This window comes from Stenella coeruleoalba, assembly GCF_951394435.1.
Source record: "Stenella coeruleoalba genome assembly, contig: scaffold_159, whole genome shotgun sequence".
NCBI lineage: Eukaryota > Metazoa > Chordata > Mammalia > Artiodactyla > Delphinidae > Stenella > Stenella coeruleoalba.
In genome coordinates this window covers 291311-299416 of record NW_027646447.1, presented here as the reverse complement: position 1 = coordinate 299416, position 8106 = coordinate 291311, and the positions used below count along the sequence as shown (strand labels likewise).

The window sequence follows — 8106 nt, the reverse complement described above, 5'->3', positions numbered from 1 at the left end:
AAGAGTGTGCAAACTTATCTCTCCATACTATCTCCTTTAAACATTTGCATGTCTTGAATAATTTTGGTCATTCCCTAGCTCAGGACATTTTTTGAGGGCAGGTGTCCTTTACAGCCCTGAGTCTGTGAATGTTAAGTGACCATTAGCAGTGGGTTTAAAGCCGCTCTTGCCGCAAACGGCCACAAGGTGGCAGCATTTCTACATTTCCAACTCTGGGTTTTTGGGCAACAGAGGCTTCCTGGAAATCCTGTTAGTAGGCTGCAAATTGGGGCGGAATGTGCCAGGGCAAACCCCCAAGAGCTTGTATCTCCTTACTCCTTGTTTGTTTTTTAAATTTAACTTTTATTTAGTATCAGAGTAAATTTGATAAAAATGTTGTGTGTGTTCTAGGTGTACAGAATCTGGTTCATTTTATGTAAGTATCGATCCATTCATCTTTGGATCCTTTCCCGTGTAGGTTATTACAGAATGTTGAGTAGACCTCTCTTGGTATTCCGTAGGTATTTGGTGATTATATATTTCATGTGTATTAGTACATGTCTGTTAATCCCCATATCCTAATTCATACCTTCCTTACACCTTTCCATTTGGTTAAACATAATTTGGTTTTCTGAATCTATGAGTGTCCATCTCTTGGGAAGTATTTCATGGGTATCAATTTTTAGGTAACACCTATAATTGAGGTCATAGGATATCTGTCTTTTGGTTTCTTTCTTACTTCAAGTTGGGTGATTATCTCTAGATCCTTCTATGGTGGTGCCAATGGCACTGTTCCATGCTTTTCCATGGCTAGTATTCCATTGTGTACACGAACAACTTCTTCTTGATGAATTTTTCTGTTGATGGACATTTTGGTTTCTTCCAAGTCTTGGCTATGGTACATGTTGCTGCAGTGCAGGATTGCCAGCCTGTGTCTCTTTGATTCTGGTCTACCCAGGTGATAGGCCCATCAGTGATCCTACCAGATCACATGGTAGCTCAATTTTTACCTTTAAACACACCTCCATTCTGTTTTCAGTACTGTCTGTTACCAGGTGACATCGCACCAGCAGCTAGAGGGTACAGAGTTCTCTAAAGCCCCTTCACCATTTATAAGTTGTAGACTTTTTTGCTGGTGATCATTCTGACGGCTGTGAGGTGAACGTTTTTGTAGACTGGATTTGCATGGCTTTATTAATTCCTGATGTTGAGCATGTTTCCTTGCCCTTTTTTTTAACAAAAAAAAGAGAGAAAAAGAAAGAATACAAAATGTGCGTAAAATAAGCCTCTTTAAATTGTCGTTTTGAAATATGCACGTCTTTTGAGATTTTTGCTCGATTTAGTGACCACGGATTTGTTTAGAGGGCAGGTGTCATTAACAAGCCTGGAAGTATTTTGAATATCAAGTAACCATTGTTACTTGATGAGGGAAGAGGGACGGAAGAGGACGAGGGAAGAGGGACGGTTCAGTGGCCAGTTTAGGGTCCAACAAGGGATTTGGGCTAGGGGACGGGTTCGGGTCTGGGGTAGTAGGAAGTCTAGTGGTTAGGGTAAGGACTAGGGTTAGCGTTAGGGTACGCAAACGGATTACGGGGAGGGTAAGTGTTAGTGGAGGGTTTCGGCTTAGGGGACGGGGTAGGGTTAGGGATCGGGCTCGGTTGAGGGGACAGGTTAGGGTCCGACAATGTGTTAGGTGTAGGGTACTGTCAGTGCACGAATTCGTATGAGGGGACGTGGTAGTGGACGGGTTCGGAGTAGGGTCAGGGAACGGGGACGACAATGGGTTAGGATGAGGGGACGTTTTAGGCTACGGGGTAGTGTTTGTTAGTGTGTGGGTTAGTATGAGGGTTACGGTTGAAGGTACAGATTCGGATCCAAGTTAGGGTAAGGGTCAGGGGATGGGTTAGTGTGAGTGGACGGGTTCGGGGAAGGGGAAGGGGAAGGGTTCCAGTTAGGGGACGGATTAGGGGACGGGTTCGGGATCAGGCTTGCTTTAGGGGACGTGCTAGTGTGAGTGTATGAATTCGGATTAGGGTAAGGGTTCTGTTGCGGGTTCGGGTAAGGGAACGGGTTCGGTGTAGGGTCCAGTTTAGGGTCCGACAATGGGTTCGGCTTACGTTGCGTTTTAGGTTACGGGTTCGGGTAGGGTGGAGGGTACAGCTCAGGGTAGGACAACGGGTTAGGGGACGTGTTTGTTTGTTAGGGGACGGCTTCGTGTTCGTTAGTCAGTGTACGGGATGGGATGAGAGGAGGGGTTAGCGGAAGGTTTGGGCGGGGGGGGGGGGCGGCCCTTTGCGGAACAGGCAAAGAACACATTGCCATCACACACACACACACTTTGGGCCTCGTGTTCTCTTCCAGGGGTTTGACCAGAGGGCACTTTCCACGGAAGCTACAGAAGAAAAGGAATGTCCAAACTGTATCCTAATGCCCGGAGGGCTCGCCTGAAAGCAGGAGGCGCTTTCCCTTACCTGTGCAGCAGTGCAGACGTGAAGCTCTCTCTATGGACAGGTAGGTCCTAGGCTGGATCCCAGAGCACTTTGCACACAGAATCTGGTTGGAAACAGAAACAGAAAGGGTTTTCTGATTTTCTGGTCCTCGAGGAAGAGCACTCCTCCAGAATTCTCTCTCTGTCGGAAGGAAGCATTGACTTGATCAATGGCTCCACATGAGGAACTCACAGGAGAAGTCAAGCATGCATAGGAGAGCCACCTGAGGGACTCTAGGCCCACTATCCCTTTTCGAAGAGCCCCAGGCCTACACTCACACACCGAAGCAGCCAAGCAGCCGTTTGGGACGGCGGGACCTTGGCTCCTGGACACCAGACTTACATGGAGTCCATCTGAATCCCACGGAGGGACTTCTCGGTCTCCTTTTCATGCATTCAAACACACGCACCCAAACACACTCTACTTCTTCGAATGCCTGCCTAAGTGGCTATGAGAGAGAGAGAATAGTGGTGAGAAATGGTTGCTTTGCGATTTGGCAAGTAGTATCACGAGCCTGGCAAAACCAGGACGGGGGAGTGTCGTTAGCGTACGTGTTCGGATTCCGGGACGGGTTACCGTAAGGCTTCGGGTAAGGAAGTGCGTGGGCTAGGGTGAGGGTGAGGGCACGGGGACGCTTTAGGGTCCAGGGCAGGGCACGACAGAGGGGGAGGGTCCGAGGACGTGGCGGGGGCAGGGCAGGGCAGGGCACGACAGAGGGGGAGGGTCCGAGGACCCGGCGCGGGACGCCTTAGGATTGGGGACGGGGGACCGGGGAGGGGGCAGGGCAGGGCAGGGCAGGGCACCGCAGAGCGGGAGGGTCCGAGGACCCGGCGCGGGACGCCTTAGGATTGGGGACGGGGGACCGGGGAGGGGGCAGGGCAGGGCAGGGCAGGGCACGACAGAGGGGGAGGGTCCGAGGACGTGGCGGGGGACGGGGACCGGGGAGGCGGCAGGGCAGGGCAGGGCAGGGCACGACAGAGCGGGAGGGTCCGCGGACGTGGCGGGGGACGGGGACCGTGGAGGCGGCAGGGCAGGGCAGAGCGGGAGGGTCCGAGGACGTGGCGGGGGACGCCTTAGGATTGGGGACGGGGGACCGGGGAGGGGGCAGGGCAGGGCACGGCAGGGCAGGACACAGGGGGAGGGTCCGAGGACCCGGCGCGGGACGCCTTAGGATTGGGGACGGGGACCGGGGAGGGGGCAGGTCTGGGCACGACAACGGTCCAGGTTACGGAGAAGGCTTAGTGTGAGGGTGAGGGTGAGGGTGAGTGTACGGTCGGGGAAGGGTTCTGGTTAGGGAAGAGATATGGTTTCGGGTCCAGGTCCGGGTACGACAACGGGTCAGTGTTAGGGTCCAGGTTAGGAGTAGTTCAAGGATCAGGGTCCAGGTTAGGGTACGGGTTAGCGTACAGATTAGGATGAGGGTACGGTACGAGTTAGGGGAAGGGCTTTTGGGTGGGTTTAGGGTTCAGGAACAGGTCCGGGCACGACAACGAGTTAGGCTTCGAGGCCTCGTTAGGGTACGGGTACGGGAATGGGTACGTGTGAGGGTACAGATGAGTGTTCGTGTCTGGGTTAGCGTAAGGTTGAGGGTTCTGCTGAGGACGAGGGAAGAGGGACGGTTCAGTGGCCAGTTTAGGGTCCAACAAGGGATTTGGGCTAGGGGACGGGTTCGGGTCTGGGGTAGTAGGAAGTCTAGTGGTTAGGGTAAGGACTAGGGTTAGCGTTAGGGTACGCAAACGGATTACGGGGAGGGTAAGTGTTAGTGGAGGGTTTCGGCTTAGGGGACGGGGTAGGGTTAGGGATCGGGCTCGGTTGAGGGGACAGGTTAGGGTCCGACAATGTGTTAGGTGTAGGGTACTGTCAGTGCACGAATTCGTATGAGGGGACGTGGTAGTGGACGGGTTCGGAGTAGGGTCAGGGAACGGGGACGACAATGGGTTAGGATGAGGGGACGTTTTAGGCTACGGGGTAGTGTTTGTTAGTGTGTGGGTTAGTATGAGGGTTACGGTTGAAGGTACAGATTCGGATCCAAGTTAGGGTAAGGGTCAGGGGATGGGTTAGTGTGAGTGGACGGGTTCGGGGAAGGGGAAGGGGAAGGGTTCCAGTTAGGGGACGGATTAGGGGACGGGTTCGGGATCAGGCTTGCTTTAGGGGACGTGCTAGTGTGAGTGTATGAATTCGGATTAGGGTAAGGGTTCTGTTGCGGGTTCGGGTAAGGGAACGGGTTCGGGTAGGGTGGAGGGTACAGCTCAGGGTAGGACAACGGGTTAGGGGACGTGTTTGTTTGTTAGGGGACGGCTTCGTGTTCGTTAGTCAGTGTACGGGATGGGATGAGAGGAGGGGTTAGCGGAAGGTTTGGGCGGGGGGGGGGGGCGGCCCTTTGCGGAACAGGCAAAGAACACATTGCCATCACACACACACACACTTTGGGCCTCGTGTTCTCTTCCAGGGGTTTGACCAGAGGGCACTTTCCACGGAAGCTACAGAAGAAAAGGAATGTCCAAACTGTATCCTAATGCCCGGAGGGCTCGCCTGAAAGCAGGAGGCGCTTTCCCTTACCTGTGCAGCAGTGCAGACGTGAAGCTCTCTCTATGGACAGGTAGGTCCTAGGCTGGATCCCAGAGCACTTTGCACACAGAATCTGGTTGGAAACAGAAACAGAAAGGGTTTTCTGATTTTCTGGTCCTCGAGGAAGAGCACTCCTCCAGAATTCTCTCTCTGTCGGAAGGAAGCATTGACTTGATCAATGGCTCCACATGAGGAACTCACAGGAGAAGTCAAGCATGCATAGGAGAGCCACCTGAGGGACTCTAGGCCCACTATCCCTTTTCGAAGAGCCCCAGGCCTACACTCACACACCGAAGCAGCCAAGCAGCCGTTTGGGACGGCGGGACCTTGGCTCCTGGACACCAGACTTACATGGAGTCCATCTGAATCCCACGGAGGGACTTCTCGGTCTCCTTTTCATGCATTCAAACACACGCACCCAAACACACTCTACTTCTTCGAATGCCTGCCTAAGTGGCTATGAGAGAGAGAGAATAGTGGTGAGAAATGGTTGCTTTGCGATTTGGCAAGTAGTATCACGAGCCTGGCAAAACCAGGACGGGGGAGTGTCGTTAGCGTACGTGTTCGGATTCCGGGACGGGTTACCGTAAGGCTTCGGGTAAGGAAGTGCGTGGGCTAGGGTGAGGGTGAGGGCACGGGGACGCTTTAGGGTCCAGGGCAGGGCACGACAGAGGGGGAGGGTCCGAGGACGTGGCGGGGGCAGGGCAGGGCAGGGCACGACAGAGGGGGAGGGTCCGAGGACCCGGCGCGGGACGCCTTAGGATTGGGGACGGGGGACCGGGGAGGGGGCAGGGCAGGGCAGGGCAGGGCACCGCAGAGCGGGAGGGTCCGAGGACCCGGCGCGGGACGCCTTAGGATTGGGGACGGGGGACCGGGGAGGGGGCAGGGCAGGGCAGGGCAGGGCACGACAGAGGGGGAGGGTCCGAGGACGTGGCGGGGGACGGGGACCGGGGAGGCGGCAGGGCAGGGCAGGGCAGGGCACGACAGAGCGGGAGGGTCCGCGGACGTGGCGGGGGACGGGGACCGTGGAGGCGGCAGGGCAGGGCAGAGCGGGAGGGTCCGAGGACGTGGCGGGGGACGCCTTAGGATTGGGGACGGGGGACCGGGGAGGGGGCAGGGCAGGGCACGGCAGGGCAGGACACAGGGGGAGGGTCCGAGGACCCGGCGCGGGACGCCTTAGGATTGGGGACGGGGACCGGGGAGGGGGCAGGTCTGGGCACGACAACGGTCCAGGTTACGGAGAAGGCTTAGTGTGAGGGTGAGGGTGAGGGTGAGTGTACGGTCGGGGAAGGGTTCTGGTTAGGGAAGAGATATGGTTTCGGGTCCAGGTCCGGGTACGACAACGGGTCAGTGTTAGGGTCCAGGTTAGGAGTAGTTCAAGGATCAGGGTCCAGGTTAGGGTACGGGTTAGCGTACAGATTAGGATGAGGGTACGGTACGAGTTAGGGGAAGGGCTTTTGGGTGGGTTTAGGGTTCAGGAACAGGTCCGGGCACGACAACGAGTTAGGCTTCGAGGCCTCGTTAGGGTACGGGTACGGGAATGGGTACGTGTGAGGGTACAGATGAGTGTTCGTGTCTGGGTTAGCGTAAGGTTGAGGGTTCTGCTGAGGACGAGGGAAGAGGGACGGTTCAGTGGCCAGTTTAGGGTCCAACAAGGGATTTGGGCTAGGGGACGGGTTCGGGTCTGGGGTAGTAGGAAGTCTAGTGGTTAGGGTAAGGACTAGGGTTAGCGTTAGGGTACGCAAACGGATTACGGGGAGGGTAAGTGTTAGTGGAGGGTTTCGGCTTAGGGGACGGGGTAGGGTTAGGGATCGGGCTCGGTTGAGGGGACAGGTTAGGGTCCGACAATGTGTTAGGTGTAGGGTACTGTCAGTGCACGAATTCGTATGAGGGGACGTGGTAGTGGACGGGTTCGGAGTAGGGTCAGGGAACGGGGACGACAATGGGTTAGGATGAGGGGACGTTTTAGGCTACGGGGTAGTGTTTGTTAGTGTGTGGGTTAGTATGAGGGTTACGGTTGAAGGTACAGATTCGGATCCAAGTTAGGGTAAGGGTCAGGGGATGGGTTAGTGTGAGTGGACGGGTTCGGGGAAGGGGAAGGGGAAGGGTTCCAGTTAGGGGACGGATTAGGGGACGGGTTCGGGATCAGGCTTGCTTTAGGGGACGTGCTAGTGTGAGTGTATGAATTCGGATTAGGGTAAGGGTTCTGTTGCGGGTTCGGGTAAGGGAACGGGTTCGGTGTAGGGTCCAGTTTAGGGTCCGACAATGGGTTCGGCTTACGTTGCGTTTTAGGTTACGGGTTCGGGTAGGGTGGAGGGTACAGCTCAGGGTAGGACAACGGGTTAGGGGACGTGTTTGTTTGTTAGGGGACGGCTTCGTGTTCGTTAGTCAGTGTACGGGATGGGATGAGAGGAGGGGTTAGCGGAAGGTTTGGGCGGGGGGGGGGGGCGGCCCTTTGCGGAACAGGCAAAGAACACATTGCCATCACACACACACACACTTTGGGCCTCGTGTTCTCTTCCAGGGGTTTGACCAGAGGGCACTTTCCACGGAAGCTACAGAAGAAAAGGAATGTCCAAACTGTATCCTAATGCCCGGAGGGCTCGCCTGAAAGCAGGAGGCGCTTTCCCTTACCTGTGCAGCAGTGCAGACGTGAAGCTCTCTCTATGGACAGGTAGGTCCTAGGCTGGATCCCAGAGCACTTTGCACACAGAATCTGGTTGGAAACAGAAACAGAAAGGGTTTTCTGATTTTCTGGTCCTCGAGGAAGAGCACTCCTCCAGAATTCTCTCTCTGTCGGAAGGAAGCATTGACTTGATCAATGGCTCCACATGAGGAACTCACAGGAGAAGTCAAGCATGCATAGGAGAGCCACCTGAGGGACTCTAGGCCCACTATCCCTTTTCGAAGAGCCCCAGGCCTACACTCACACACCGAAGCAGCCAAGCAGCCGTTTGGGACGGCGGGACCTTGGCTCCTGGACACCAGACTTACATGGAGTCCATCTGAATCCCACGGAGGGACTTCTCGGTCTCCTTTTCATGCATTCAAACACACGCACCCAAACACA

At 55.3% G+C, this 8106-nt stretch overlaps 1 long non-coding RNA gene across 1 annotated transcript; it reads left to right on the top strand.

Moving 5' to 3' along the window:
- Window positions 1-3377: 3377 nt before the first annotated feature.
- On the top strand, window positions 3378-7520 carry LOC307181102. Its single transcript, XR_013825905.1, has 2 exons — window positions 3378-4086; window positions 6657-7520. It is a non-coding gene; the product is annotated as an uncharacterized lncRNA (long non-coding RNA).
- The last annotated feature ends 586 nt before the right edge of the window (window positions 7521-8106 follow it).